Source organism: Pantherophis guttatus, chromosome 7, assembly GCF_059756535.1.
Source record: "Pantherophis guttatus breed Tessera chromosome 7, ASM5975653v1, whole genome shotgun sequence".
Lineage (NCBI taxonomy): Eukaryota > Metazoa > Chordata > Lepidosauria > Squamata > Colubridae > Pantherophis > Pantherophis guttatus.
Window position 1 is genome coordinate 11,476,403 of NC_142069.1, and position 16,175 is coordinate 11,492,577.

At 48.1% G+C, this 16,175-nt stretch overlaps 1 protein-coding gene and 1 pseudogene across 2 annotated transcripts in view; both read right to left on the minus strand.

The window, feature by feature from the left end:
• The window catches only part of PDE3A (phosphodiesterase 3A), a 305,739-nt gene that overhangs the window by 179,569 nt on the left and 109,995 nt on the right, over positions 1-16,175 (minus strand). The window lies entirely within an intron of this gene.
• Positions 7,460-7,555, minus strand: LOC148112768 (U6 spliceosomal RNA; annotated as a pseudogene).

The window sequence follows — 16,175 nt, forward strand, 5'->3', positions numbered from 1 at the left end:
TGTCCAACCTTGGCAACATTAAGACTTGTGGACTTTAAGTCCCAAAACTCTGGGAGTTGAAGACCACGAGACTTAAAGTTGCCAAGATTGTACACCTCTGACATAGAAAGTCATCACCCAGCTCCCTATTTAGTGAGGCAGAATATTCCCTGGGAAATGAGAAATGTTGGAGAGATCAAGACTATCCTCATGGTTGAAGTCCTCACTCACAGTAAAAATATTACTTAAAATGTCTGCAAGCTGCCTTGAAGATTGTAGTGGTGGAAATACAAATAACTGACCCATCTGCACTGCAGTTTTAGATGGATCTCACCTCTTTCTGTTGTCTGTATGCATGTATTTAGATATGCATTATTAGAAAGTGAAAATGGGCTTTGCCTTACCTGAAAGCCCTTTCTGATTGCGGTGGGTCCGGTGGTCCTCTTCCATGGGGAGTGCTCTTCCGATGACGTCGGATCGGGTCTGCTAGCTGAGAAGCTCCTCCCTTCCTGTAGCCTCCCAGCTTTCTGATGAGATTCGATTTGTAGCAGACCTACACGGTGAGCTGCAAGAAAGGAAACAGGACACCAGAACCCCGCCGAATCGGCCCTGGGCATAACAGGGCGGGGCGGACCACCGGACCCACCGCAATCAGAAAGGGCTTTCAGGTAAGGCAAAGCCCATTCTCATTGAACGTGGGTCCGGTGGTCCTCTTCCATGGGACATACCAAAGCGTGAAACTATAGGGAGGGAGTTGCCCTGGCCGATGAGGAGGTCCGCTGGAGGACCTGTTGGAGTACCCTACGCCCAAATGCTGCATCCGCAGATGCAAACTGGTCTAGTCGATAATGCCTAATGAACGGGGTAGGGGACGACCAGGCCGCAGCCTGGCAGATTTCCTCCAAGGAGGCTTGGGTGGCCCAGGCGGCCGAAGTGGCCGCACTGCGGGTGGAATGGGCCGTGATCCTGGGTGGAACTGGCAAGGCCTGGGACCCGTAAGCCGTGGCTATGGTGGCCCTAATCCAACGCCCCACTGTAATGGATGAGACTTTTTGGCCCATACTAGATGGCTGGAAGGAGACTAGAAGGGATTCTGATCTCCGAAAGTCAGATGTCCGATGGATGTAGATCCGAAGGGCTCTCCTCACATCCAGGGAGTGCCAGGCTCGTTCTAAGGGCAGGCTAGGACGTGGACAAAAATTTGGAAGGACTAGTTCCTGTGCCCTGTGGTAAGGGGAATTCACCTTAGGGAGGAACGTGGGGTCCAACCTAAGTACCACCCGGTCAGGATGAAAAACGCAGAGATCAGCCCTGATGGAGAGGGCTGCCAACTCTGAAATCCGCCTGGCCGAGGTTATGGCCAGTAGGAAGGCGACCTTATAAGACAGGAAACGTAGGCCCACTGACCTTAGGGGCTCGAAGGGAGCCTTCGTGAGGGCGTCTAGCACTAAGGGCAAATCCCAGGAGGGATATCTGTGGATAGACCCCGGGCGAAGGTTGGAAGCCCCCCTGAGGAAGAGGCGGATGAGGGAACGACTCGAGAGGGAATGTCTAGAACCGCAACACAAAATGGTGGATAGGGCGGAGACCTGCCGACGGAGCGTGTTAGGGGCCAGGCCTGCCTCAAAGCCGTCCTGCAGAAACACCAGTACCTGTACCGTGGAGGCCAACGTAGGGACGATGGAGCGGTGGTTGCACCATGACACAAAGGAGCGCCAGGTGGAGTCGTAAATCCGTGTTGTTGACGGGCGTCGAGCCGCTTGGATAGTGTTGGCGACCCGAGAAGGAATCTTGGACTTCTTCAGCAAGCTCCGCTCAACCGCCAGGCGGTTAGCTGAAGCCACGCCGGATCCGGGTGCAGTAACGGCCCTTGACGAAGAGTCACTTTGTCTCGAGGAAGACGCCAGGGATGACGGACGGACAGGGCTTGGAGGTCCGCGAACCATGGCCGACGGGGCCAGAACGGGGCAATCAACAGGAGCTCCGCCCGGAGGAACAGCATCTTTCTGATGACTTTGGGAATGAGAGGCAGAGGCGGAAAGGCATAGAGGAGGCCGGCCGGCCAGCTGCTGTGTATTGCGTCCACTGCCTCCGCCCCCGGCTCCGGGTAGCGAGAGAAGAATCTCTCTGTCTGGCGATTGGCCCGAGTGGCGAACAGATCCACCACCGGGAGGCCCAGGCGGTCGGTGATCATCCGAAACAGGCCCGGGTCGAGGGCCCACTCCCCTTGGTCCACTGACTCCCGGCTGAGCCAGTCCGCCTGGGTGTTCGTCACGCCCGATATGTGAGATGCCCGGAGGGACCTCAGGTGAGACTCCGCCCAGGCTCCCAGACTCTCGGCCTCCTGCATGAGGTGGCGAGACCGGGTCCCCCCCAGGCGGTTTACATGAGCCTTGGCGGCTACGTTGTCCGTCCGTACCAATACGTGTTTGTCTGACACCTGATCCTGGAAGATCCGAAGGGCCAGGTGGATGGCCCGAAGTTCCAACCAGTTTATATTGTGTGTCAGATCTGACTGGGACCAGCGCCCCTGGGCCATGGACGAGGACAGGTGGGCCCCCCAGCCCAGGAGACTGGCATCTGTAGTCAGAATAAGGAATTGGGACACCCTGAACTCCCTCCCCTTGAGGACTGCTGCTGAAGACCACCACTGGAGGGAGAGGAGAACTTTGTGGGGAAGGAGGACCTTGCGGTCGGAAGTCCCTAGATGACGTTTTTGGAACGGGATCAGAAACCACTGCAGATCCCTGCAGTGGAGACGCGCCCAAGGGATGATCCCGATGCAGGAGACCATCTTTCCCAGGAGCTTGGACAGGGCTGCCAGGGAGACTGGTCTCCCTGACGACACTGACCTGACCAGTGACCGCAGGCTGGACAGGCGGTCCTGGGAAAGATAAACCTTGCCTTCCACCGAATCTATGATGGCTCCCAGGTGCTGTATGCGAGTCGTGGGTATCAAATGGCTCTTGGCCATGTTGACGGAAAACCCGTGGCTCTCCAGGACCTGGAGGGTGGTGTCCAAGTCCTGGCGCGCTAGATCCTCCGAAGTCGACTGGACGAGGAGATCGTCCAGATAGGCCTGGATCCTTACTGGAAGAGTCCGGAGGTAGCCCACTAGCGCGGCCATGATTTTTGTAAAAACTCGGGGGGCCGAGGATAGGCCAAATGGGAGGGCTCGATATTGATAATGACGACCCGCATAACAGAAGCGGAGGAACTGCCTGAAGGCCGTGTGGACTGGAACGTGGAGGTAAGCCTCCGTCAGATCTATTGAGGACAGATGGTCCCCGGGCCTGATACCCTCCAAGATGGAGCTGAGGGACTGCATTTTGAACCGACGGTATCGGATCCGTCGGTTCAGGGATTTGAGGTCTAGAATTGCCCTCCAACCCCCCGACGACTTCTGGATGACGAACAGGCGGGAGTAAAAGCCTTGTCCGCGCAGCTCCTGAGGTACCGGTTCGATGGCCTGAATCTCGAGAAGATGTTGAATGGCCGATACCATCAGGAGCCGACGAGCCCGATCCCGAGAGAAAGGGCATTTGAGAAATCGGGTCGGGGGTGTGGAGAGAAATTCGAGGGAGAGGCCCACCCTGACAGTCTCCCTGACCCAGGTGTCCGAGGATGTGGCCTCCCATTGGCTGGCAAACAGGGCCAGGCGGCCTCCGATGGGAAGCTGGACGAACCGTCAGCGGGATCTGCGGGCGGAGCGCCCACGATCCCCACGGAAGGGGCGCCTAGATTGGCCCCGCTGAGATTGGAACCCCTGACGCTCGGAGGGGCGGAATTGTCTGGATGGAAAGGACCTCTGACCTTGTCGAGGGAAGGAGAATCCTTCTGGCCCTCGAAAGGGACGAAAGGAGGAGGAGGAGGAAGAGGGGAGGAATCTTTGTCCCGACCTACGAGACATGGAAGGTAAGTATTTACGCTTGTCCCTAGATTCTGCTAGGAGAGGTTCCAATGGAGCCCCGAATAGGAAGGGGCCTTCAAACGGGGATGTCGCCAGACGCCATTTAGATTTGGCGTCTGCCTGCCATTGTCTGAGCCAGGAAAGTCTACGGGCCGTGATAGTTGCCCCAATGGCCTTGGCCGTGAACCTGGATGAATTCAAGGTGGCGTCGGCCGAAAACTCTAAAGCTGCCAGTACCTTAGTAATGTCCTGCCGAGAGCGTAAGTCAGACACTGGAAGACGTTCCTGCAGTTGCTTGAGCCAAAGAATGGACGCTCGGTTAAAGAAGGAAGCAGCCATTGAGGATCTGACGGCCCATGCAGAAGCCTGGTGAGACTTGACCAACACGTGTTCCAGACGGCGTTCCTCCGGCCGGAGGTTCTCCTCTGGAGGGCCCGCAGTATACGAAGAGGTCGAAAGGGCGGCAACCGGAGCATCCACCGAGGGCACCTGCAGAAGGGAGGAAAACTCCGGGGCCATATTATAAATGCGCTTGTCCAACGCATTGGGTCTAGGCCCCGAAGCAGGGGCAAGCCATTGCTTAGTGAGGACATCCCGGAACAATTTGGGGCCTGGGATCTCTTCGGTTTCAATGAGAGGTTCCTCAAACAGAGGCACTGAAGAAGTCCCCTCCCCAGCCGGATTAGGGCGGGGTGTTCCTAAACCAGTCGTTAACTTAGCTTTGTGCAATAAGGACCTGAACAATTGGGGTTTGAATAGGCCTATGAAAGAAGGTTGGTCTGGGGTTAAGTCTTCATCATCAGACAACTCAGTGTCCTTAACCTCCTCACCGGTGAGAGAACCTTGGACAGAAGAAGCTGATGAATGAGCTCTGGCAGGGGGTTGAACCCTATCTGACATAAGACCTGAACCTTCCACATCTATGTGAGAGGGTGAATCAGAAACCCATGAGGCTGTTCTGCGCTGTCTGTCGGCCTGAATGCCTTGCTGAATGGCCTGATGGATATAAGCCACCAAATCTGGGGAAATTACAGGCCCCTGCCCTTGGTTATCAGAACTCTGCAGGACTGGGGAAGGAGAAACCCTGCCCCCCCCCCCGGGGATTGAGCCCTGGAGGGCTCTTCTTCTTGATTCCCAAAGAGAGATTCATTAACTTGTTGCTGTGGCTGAACAGAAGCCCCATCCCCATCCGGGGATAAGGCTGGAGGCAAGGCCTGGGCAATGGGTTCAGGTCTCACAGGAGAGGAGGCCCGAGCAGGGATAGAGGCTGAGGCCTCAGCTTCCTTAATAGAGGCCTCCTTGAGGGCCTTTTGTATTGAACGTTCAATTGCCTGGTGCAGCCTCATCTCCTCCCTTGATCTAGAATCAGAAGATTTGGAGGAGGATTTTTTTGTCTTTTTTGTAGGAACCTCAGCTGAAGTTCCAGGTTGGTCCAAAGAAGGGCCCTGTCTCTTAGTCTTAGACTGTCTGGTGGGAGCCATTGTAGAAAGAGGCCCAGACCTCGCAGAAATGCAAAATGGTGGAGGGAGCAGAAAGGCCAAAATGGCGGCTGCCACGAGGTGAGCAGGGATCCCTGGAGAGGCCTAGGAAGGCTGCAAGCCGTCTGCCAAAGAAAGGGCAAATAGAACAATTAATCCAGGAGGGGAGGATGATCCTTAGTTAATCCCCCCCCCCGCAGGGAGAAACTTACTTTGGCAGCAATGAGTTCCAATTAGACTGTGCTGTCTCCTTTGCAATTCCCTCCAGGCGCGTGGGCGAAAGCCCAGGGGGCGCCAAATCGCTGCTGAACAGGCAGGAAAAATCGCCCTGCCTGCAGTCCTGCCGGAGCTGAAAGGAGAGCCGGAGGAGAATGGGGCGATTAGGCCCGAGGGAAAGGCTCCCAGCTCCTGTGCCTTCCGGCGCGATGCAGCCCAATGGAGCAGTGGAGGCTCCGCCTTCCCCGCCCCTTCTGAAGCCGGTGCGGCGGCGGGGAAGCAACCACCTAATCCCTGCCTGAGGGCTGCTGCAGCGGCATAGGGAGTTTAACCCCTCTCGCTGCCAGAGAAATCTCCACCTCGAGGGAGCTTAACTCACCTCGATCAGTCCTCAGCGGCCTCGGGACGAAACCTTGCTCGCTGGGAATTATTCCCCCCCCCCCGGGGGAATCAGGCAGGCAACAATTTAGAAGTCCAATTAGCTGGAAGGCAGGGATCAATTTAGAATATCCAATTAGAGTTATAATACTTCCAAAGTTATGGAGCAGCTCAAACCGTGACTTGATCCAAATCGGATCGAGTCTGAAAGCTGGGAGGCTACAGGAAGGGAGGAGCTTCTCAGCTAGCAGACCCGATCCGACGTCATCGGAAGAGCACTCCCCATGGAAGAGGACCACCGGACCCACGTTCAATGAGAATAAAGGCTGTTTTCATAGAATACAACTACCGTGTTTCCCCCAAAATAAGACTGGGTCTTCTATTAATTTTTTTCTCCAAAAGACTCATTAGGGCTGATTTTCCGGTTAGGTCTTATTTTGGGGGAAATACAATACTAAACGCCTCCATCTGCCGACGATCTTAACTGGGGCTTATTTTTGGGGTAGGGATTATATTACAAGCATCCTGAAAAATCATGCTAGGACTTATTTTCCAGTTGGGTCTTATTTTCAGGGAAACAGGGTGGAACTGCAATGTTAGCCTGAGTACTGGCTAGGACTGAAGACAGCCAAGCTTAAATATTGTTTCAGGCAAAATTGTATAGCCCTCTCAATAACTAAAATCTTAAGCAAACAAATTCAATTATGATACTCATTGATAGATTCTTGGCCAATCTCTTGGTCTAATCTATTAGGGTTGTTAGCAATAAAATGTAGGGGAATGGCAACATATACCACCTTAACTTCCAAAACAAAAGGCTGAAATATAAAAAAAATGAAAATAAAAATAAAATAAGAACCCATCTAAGATTAACTGGAAGAAGGCCATTATGAAGATACGAAACCATAAAGGAAAAGACATGTAACAAGCATCAGATTTTATTTGCCAATATCCTTTATTATGTTGAGATCCACAAATATACCCCAATCATTCACGATGTATTGCTCTTAAAAGAGCAGATCAATATTGCAGGAATTTCTGTCTTGCTGCTAAGAAGTTGAAAGTTTTTCTTTTTTTAAAAAAAGGACATCAACATCTCAAGATTGGTTATTTACTTTAGTTATCATCTTCAAAGACTTATGATCTAGAAAGGAGAACTGTGACATGAGTAATACACATAGAGATTAGAGACTGCTGATAATCACCAGGCTACTTCTATTTACAGGCTGAGGTAAAATGTGACATGATTGATTGATCATGTGCCATCAAGTCATTTTCAATGCCTAGTGACCATATAGATGGATTTTCTCCTAGCTCTAACCTATTCTTTCAAATCTGTAGAACAGCAGCAGAGCTGGAGGTGGAATTAAGTGTGTCATCAGCTTAGAGTTGCTACATTCCCACAAATCACCCAAGCCCAAGCCCTCTTGAATTCCATTACTGAATTTTAGTTGACTAGATTCTTGTGTATAAAAGTAAAGGTAAAGGTTCCCCTTGCACATACGTGCTAGTCATTCCCGACTCCTTCGCAGGGGCCATGCTAATCTTCTCTGTATCATTCCAATTTTAGTATATGTGCTGCCGAAGCGAGCACAGTCGTTCCTGACTCTAAGGGGCGGTGCTCATCTCCGTTTCAAAGCCGAAGAGCCAGCACTGTCTGAAAGACATCTCCGTGGTCATGTAGCTGGCATGACTCAATGCCAAAGGCGCACAGAATGCTGTTACCTTCCCACCAAAGGTGGTCCCTATTTTTCTATTTGCATTTTTTAACATGCTTTCAATCTGCTAGGTTGGCAGAAGCCGGGACAAGTAATGGGAGCTCACCCCGTTACGCGGCACTAGGGATTCAAACCGCTGAACTGCCGACCTTTTCATCGACAAGCTCAGTGTCTTAGCCACTGAGCCACCACACCCCTTTTCTTGTGTATAGGCTTGAGCAATAAATCTTCTGAACTGCAACTTAATGTATGGTCCTGATCCTTTGCAACTAACAATGGTGTCCTCAACACCATTGTAACTGAGTCCATCAACCTTGCTGCTGGTCATCCTATTCTCCTCTTTTCTTCCACCTTTCCCAGAGAGCTGGTGTTGTTGTTTTTTTGGTGTTTTTTTTTCCATAATGCATCCAAAGCAGGATAATTGGAGCCTGATCGTTTATTCCAGCTACCCTGACTAATGATTAACGGTCATGGAAGTTGCAACTCCGTATCTGGAGAATTATAGGATGCCCATCCCTCTTTGTTATGCAACCTTTCCCAACATAGAGTCCTTCCAGAGGGGGCTGAACTATTGTTCCCACTATTATCAGGTCATGCTGGCTAGAAGTGAGGAAATTTAGTCCAATTCTTCTGGGAAGTGCCAGGTCAGAAAAGAGTGATGGGAGATCAGATGAAGTTGTTTCTGCTTGTGTCTGCCATGGAGCTGCTGCATAAAATTCCATTTCCTCACTTGTGCAGAAACCAGAAACCAAAGGGACATTCATCCAGGCAGTTGACCAACATTCTGGGTACTTTGTGCTTCTGGCTACCATCAGCATTGTTTTAAGACTGTAATGGGACCAAAACAGAGAACTTCTGTAAAATATCAAGTGCAGAACTGCTACAAATATTTTTTTGCCTAAAGCAACATTTCAGTTCAAACTGGGAGGTCTGTGTACGATCAGGCATCTGAAGACTTGCAAACTATTTTTCTTTTTAAAAAAAAAAGAAAGAAAGAAAAAAAGAACAGTTTCAATAAGAAACTTCTCCAGGAAATTTTGGATAGCAGCATATATCTCTGCCTATGACACAAAATCCAAGAGGTTCCCTGCCATGTTCATTCTTGAAGGAAAGGAGATCTGTCAATGAGCAGATGCTTTCTACTGCTCTATAAAATCCAGACGAAGTGTTCACGTCCCTACGGTCTTTTTCAGTCAACACTCATCTCTGTTTTGCGTTCGGTTAAATAAGCTAATTCTGAAACCCTTGGATGAGTGGCCATCCTGTAGTCTAGAACCATGTGGCACACCTGGATAGATATGGACTGGTGGTAAGGCTAAACGCAGGTCTTATCTTGCATCCATCTATATTCCACAACTACCTGAACTAAACTGGTATGGGTCACCCATGTAATTCAGATCATACTAAGGGTCAGATTTAAAAGATCAATGCAAAATTAACAGACTTCCTGCTCCAGAGATATTGTAAAGACCTACAGTAGAAATCAAGCTGGGTTTGTAGGAGAAATACTGGCAGAACCTAGGGTGGAGTTAAAAGAGGGATCAGCCTAGAATCCCTACGTAGCCACAAATGAACTGAGTCCAACCTCCGTTGAATTACAGTGACTCTTATCTAACTCCAAGCAGGGGCTGACCGATAGTTGAGAAGATCACTATGCACAGGCATGATTAGCAATAAATCAGTTTAGTTGGACCTTCACATGTGGACCTGATCTTTCGCACCTGACTGGCAGCACCATTCTTTTTGTAAGGGAGAACCAATGACCATCCTAGTGTCAACTCTGACTGAGGCCATCTTTGAGGCTTCAGTGTTGCCACAATGGAGATGAGGGCTAGGGAGAGGGGAATAGAGATAGCTGGGGGTTTGTAGCCAAAACAAAATACTTTCCCTCGGGAACCAAGGACATTCCAACAGGTAGCTGAAGAAAGGAGGAGTGGTGTTACCGAGCAACTGGACAGCACCCTGATTGGACCATGTGACTGTTTGTTTGGGAAAAGGGGAAAACGTTTACTTTTAATTAGGTGAAAACCGTGGGAACCCTTAGAGTCGGTTTTCACCGGTCTGTGCCAATATGATATATCCAAATAAATTGTTCTTTGAGGAATCTACCTGACTCAGAGGACTGTTTGCTATGGGTGTATTACTTGGAACCCTGACACCAAGTTCATGAAGTGGAATGTCCAACAGCTAAGGCCTTTCAAAGAAAGCACTTTGTGTCTCTATGAAGACCAGATGGATGGGTGGCGGTGGGATATCCATTAGCCTCCACAGTTTCCAGAAAGAAGACTGGCCATTGACATCAAAAGCAACTATGTGGATTGAGATCCTGCAACTTATTTTGTTGGATCCCGCTACCGATGCTCTGGGTTTTCTGCTGAATCTGAAGAAGGAAATCCAATATGGGAAAAAGTTAGCGTTCACTCAAACCTCAGAAACCTAAATAGCAATTTACTTATTAAAGTCATTTATTGGAATCTAGATTCACACAGCTGTGCTTCTGCTTTTCTAACCTCCTACGAAACCACCGGCAGGAGCAACACTGGTCCCCAGCCCAATGACCTGGCTTCCCTACACATATAGTCTAGGGACCCATTTTAGCTCCATTTCGCCATTAAAAAAAAAAAACCATATGCAAAATCTATTACCCCCTGTTCTAAGCTCCTGGATCTGAATAGATCCAGCCTCCAATCCCTTATGATATATCTTTTGACATGTGAAATTTTAAACGCCAGGGCTTCATCTTGTTTTTAAAAAAGAAACGAGGAGGGAGGGAGGGAGAAGAAACTAGTTTGAGGCATCGGTTGTCATAGAAAAACACTTCTGCTTTGTAGAATTACAAAACCGCTTCACCTCTCCCAGTGCCAAAATTCCCTTGCATTTGCTACTGATTTCAAAAGTAGCAATTGAAGAGACCGGCCTATTGCGAAAGAACCTTTCTTTCTTTCTTTTTTTTTAAAAAAAGGGGGAGAAGGAAGAGAGATCTCTTGAAAATCTGGATCCTTTCCCTTTTCCTGGATCTGCCAAATTCAGCCAGTTGGATGGAAAAAAATATATGCCTGCCTCTTCTCTGCTTTTTGCAAGGTTTTATAACAATGGAGGAAATAACACTGGATATCTAAGGCTCCTCCTGCTCACTGCTCTGTTTCCAAATTAAAAATCTTCACACTTTTTTTTTTTGATCTATCTGCATGGAGAGTAACAAAGCTAGTCACAAAACGATTTTCTGTTCAAAGGATCATCCAGAATAGCTTACCAAATAAGGAGGGGGGGGCAGAAACTTGCCAGTAAACTACTTAAAATCAGCAACAACATATTTAAAACATGAAATGAAATTTCAGTTCAAATGCTAGCCAAAGAAGAGCATGTTATTATTCTAGGTAAGGGGTGTTAAACTCAAGGCCCGCGGCAGAGGTGGATTTCAGCAGGTTCTGACCAATTCTGGAGAACCGGTAGCGGAAATTTTGAGTAGTTCAGAGAACCGGTAAATACCACCTGTGACTGGCCCCGCCCAGTGTGAAATCCATTTTTTTTTACTACCGGTTCTGTGGGCGTGGCTTGGTGGGCATGGCAGGGGAAGGATACTGCAAAATCCCCATTCCCACCTACTCTGCGGTCAGCTAGAGGTGGTATTTGCCGGTTCTCCAAACTAGTCAAAATTTACACTACCAGTTCCACAGAACCTGTCAGAACCTGCTGGATTTCACTCCTGGCCCTGCCCTCATCTATTCTCTGCCTGAGTCCCAGCTGATCGGGAGGAAATGGGGATTTTGTAGTATCCTTCCCCTGGAGTGGGGTGGGAAGGGAGATTTTACAGTATCCTTCCCCTGCCGCGCCCACCAAGCCATGCCCACCAAGCCATGCCAACCAAGCTATGCCCCCAGCAACAGTAGTAAAAAAATTTGAATCCCATCACTGGCCCACGGGCTGGATCCCGCACACAGGGTGCTTAGATATGGCTTGCGGGACCACCCGTGGAAACAGCAAAGGAGTCGCCCGTGGTACCTCTGCCAGAGAAAATGGAGCTCTTTTTTCGCTGGCAGAAGGTGGCAGGAAGCTGTCGCAGCCAAAACTGGAGCTCGGGAAGGCCACACACAGCCCTCACAAACTCCATTTTTGCTGGCAGAGGGTTGCAGGAAGCCGTTGTGGCTGAAAATGGAGCTCAGGAATGCCCATTTTCACTGGCAGAGTACTCGGGCCATCAAAGGTGCCCCCAGCATGAGTGACATCAAGCTGGTCACGCCCCCCTGTCCATGCCCCCCCTGACCCCTCCAAGGTCAAACACAACCCTTATATGGCCCTCAATGAAATCGAGTTTGACACCCCTGTTCTAGGGTAACAAGTTTGAAATTCCAGTTTGTAAATGTGCTCCGTTAGCGATGGCCAGGTTCTTTTAAAGGCAAAGAATATCCTGTGCTAATATCACCAGATTTTTCATCCCCAAATCATGTCTGCCACCAAATCGTATGTGTAATTCGTTTTATTATTATTATCATCATCATCATCATCATCACTACTATTATTACTATTATTCCATTTTTATGCCACCTTTATTACTTTTTATTCCTCAAGGCGGTAAACATACCTAATATTCCTTTCTCCTCCTATTTTCCCCACCCACAATAACCCCGTGAGGAGAGTTGCGCTGAGAGAGATTGACCAACCCAAGACAACCCAACCGGCTTTCATGACTAAGGCGGGACCAGAACTTACAGTCACCTGGTGATTGGCCCAAGGTTACTCAGACGGCTTTCATGCCTGAGGCAGAACTAGAACTCATGGTTTCACAGATGATTCACCCAAGGTCATCCCACTGGCTTTCATGCCTAGGGCGGGACTAGAACTCTCATCCTTCCGGTTTCTAGCCTGACATCTTAACCACCAGACCAAACCGTCAATGTTTTGTGTCCATCAAGATCACAAGAAGCACCCAGGCACAGAGAATTCAAAACTGTTTCTAGACTTCTCCATGGGAATTCAAAACCACGAACATGTTGATCCTGGTCTCTAAATCCATATTCAGCTAGTGGATGCTAAGCGCTATATCAAAAAAATAAAGTTTTTTCCCCAACACCATCATTCTGCTAAACAAATAATTCCCTCAACACTGTCAAACTATGTACTGTCTGCATTACTATTAATCTTCTCATCGTTCCTATCACCCATCTCCTCCCACTTACGTCTGTATGAGTGTAACCTTGTTGCTGGTATCCTTACGATTTATATTGATTGTTTCCTAGTATGATTTGATTGCTTATTTGTACCCTATGACTGTCATTAAGTGTTGTACTTTATGATTCTTGATGAACGTATCTTTTCTTTTATGTACACCGAGAGCATATGCACCAAGACAAATTCCTTGTGTGTCCAATCACACTTGGCCAATAAAGAATTCTATTCTGTTCTATTCAAACATAATTTTTCCTTACTGTTCTATACAGCTAGTCCTCGTCTTACAACAGTTCATTTAGTGACCATTCGAACTTACAGCAACAGTGAAAAAAGGGATTTATGAAACGTCTTCAAGGAAAAACCAAAAAAAGTCCAAGTTGCCTTTGGAAAAAGCACCTTTGGGACAACCATGACCTGGATGACTGAGAATCTCCACAGACAATGTTGTAAACATGTGGGGGACATGTCCAGCCATTACACTTAACGGTCTATCACTAACGGATTATTGCAGGGTGTTGTTTTTCATAAGAACAAGTCAACCATAATAAGGAAAGGAGGAAGATCTGCAATAAAGGTTTTGCTCTGGTACAGATAAAGTTTACAAGAAAAAAAGAATGAACAACTTGGGTTTATGTCAGTGGCGTAGAAGCCCAAGATTCCTAAATTACACGGGCCATTGAAATGCTTGGGTGGCCATCAAACTGCGCATTTCCCACTGACAGATGGGAAAGGGTTATTTAAAAAATAATGTAGCTATTCATGAATGGTTAGTTGAGCGTTTCCCATGAATGCTGTTTTAAAAGGACCCGGTTTGTGGGGGCAATAAGCTGACTTTGTATAAAATATACAAAAGTATGAAGGCTATTGCTTAACGCATTGTAAGACGCCCTGAGTCTCCGGAGAAGGGCGGCATATAAAAATAAATAAATAAATTTAAAAAAAGAGAGAGAGAGAAAATTCAAGTGTGTCGCTTCTAGAGATATAGTAGGTCAGTGATGGCGAACCTTTTCAGCACTGAGTGCCCAAACCGGAACATGTGTGCATGCCAGTGGTGGGTTGCTCCTGGTTCGGACCGGTTCTATAGAACCGGTAATAAAACCGAAGGGAGGCTCCGCCCACCGCCCCCGATGTCATCAGAATGCTTCGGCGCATGCGCAGCCCCGTTGCGAACCGGTAGTAAAGGTAAGTAGAACCCACCCATGGTGCATGCGTGTGCATGTACACATGCCCGAGTGCCGGAAACCCGAAGACCAGCTGGTCGGCGTGCATGTGGATGCACGCCAGCCAGTTGGTCTGTGCGTGCGCTGGAGCACTGGAAACCTGAAGACCTGCTGGCTGGCACGTGCGTGCCTGTTTTTTGGCCATTTTGGTTGGTTTTTTTGGCCATTTTCTGGCACTCTACCTCCTGTGAAGACCAGCTGGTGACAGTGCGCGTGCCCACAGAGAGGGCTCTGCATGCCATCTCTGGCACGCGTGCCATAGGTTTGCCATCACAGTACTAGGTTGTTTGATGACTGATAGCTGGTTTTCTTTCATATTTTCTCTCTCTTCCGCTCCCTCTCTCTTATAAATTTTGAACTAATGGGTTCCTTACAGATTTCTAGCCAAGCCCACTTTGGTGCCCCTCCAGATGTGCTGAACTACAAGTTCCATTATACAAAAGGTCATCCTGGCTGGAGATGAAGGGAGTTACAATCCCGCATACTTGAAGAATGCCAAGTGGAAGGTGGTTTGTTTTAATATTATGTCAATATTACCTTTGAACTGCTTAGCACTTCAGAAAAGCAAGTAAAAGGACTGTGAGGGCTGATGCTGCCACTGCAGGAAGCAAAAAATCTGATCAGATAGGACTATTATCAAAACATCCTTTCTAAGGTAGGTAAATTGAGGACCCAGTTTGTGGGGGCAATAAGCTGACTTTGTATAAATATACAAAAGGATGAAGGCTATTGCTGAGCACATTGTAAGCCGCCCTGAGTCTCCGGAGAAGGGCGGCATATAAATCAAATTAAAAAACAAAACAAAACATGGTAGAGATGTTCACCACATCCCAAATTGACAAGTGACAAGAAGTACATGAAAGACATGTAAAATTTAATCGGGGGAGCCCTCAAGCAGTCGCATTCACGACAAACCATTTTATACCAAATTTATATTTTGCTGATAACGAAATAAAGGGAGACTAGTATAGATCTATTTCAAGCTTTTTAGCTTTCATCAGCTGGCCACAAGTTCGAACTTGGGCTTCCTGCATGTTAGGCAGTTGAATTAACCTTCTGAGCCACAAGTTCTGCCAAAATATAAATTTGGTATAAAATGGTTTGTCGTGAATGTGATCGCTTGAGGTCTCCTGGATTGGAGCTGAAAGGCGAAAGGGAGCAGAATGCCCCCTCCCACATGTTGGGGTAGACCAGGTGTCTCGGTAAACACTTAAATCTTTTCCCTGGCTCAAATGCAACAGGATACATGTGTGTAGCCTAATCCGTATCTCAACCAATAATGGGCAGAAGGAATAATCTTGAGGATCGGGAGGAAGAGCCGCAGCCAAGACAGCAATCAGGTTAAAGAAATCTGAGTCCAGAGCAGAAATGTAGTTTGAGAAAGCATCTCAGACCTTCCTGGTTCTCACGAAGATAAAGGCAGGGAGGGGAAAACTGTTTTCAGTCTTCAAGAATTTGCTACTGTAACCTTGTAATAATAAAAGTAGCTTGTGTGTCTTTAGTTTTCACGTTTGGTCTACCTAGGAGGGCTGACATCCCCAGAGCTTCTTCCATTGGTAAGCAGTGACGCCACACAACAGGGGAAAGAAAATATCAAATTGATAAAGAGGATACAACATGGATGGGCATCACAAAGAGCCCCTAATTCCAGTCAGAAGGCTAAAACCAAGCCAGCTTTTCTGCACTGCCATCTACACTTGCAAGCTGACACACACTAAAGGAGAACGGAACAACTAAAATAGAAATACAGCCATGATGGCAAAAGCAGCACCACATGACTAGACTGCTGTATTCCTGGGAAACTTTACGAGACAAGTTTCAAGGAGCTCACAGAGTCCTAAGTAATTATTAACCAGGCGGTATCTTTATTACTCAGAAATAAACACAGTTTGAAATGTCCGTGTGAGTGCCTCTGTATCAGTATCAAATGTTCCCATTCCTGCTTTCCATTTCCATCTACCTTCCATGTTTGTTTCGCCAAATTTGGCAGCAATCTGTAACTCTCCCGCTGCCTGAGCATATGTTATCTGGCAGAAAAAGAGTCAGTCTGACTCTCCAAAACAAGAAGCCTATATGGCAGCCGAGAATGAAAGACTCTGAATCTCAA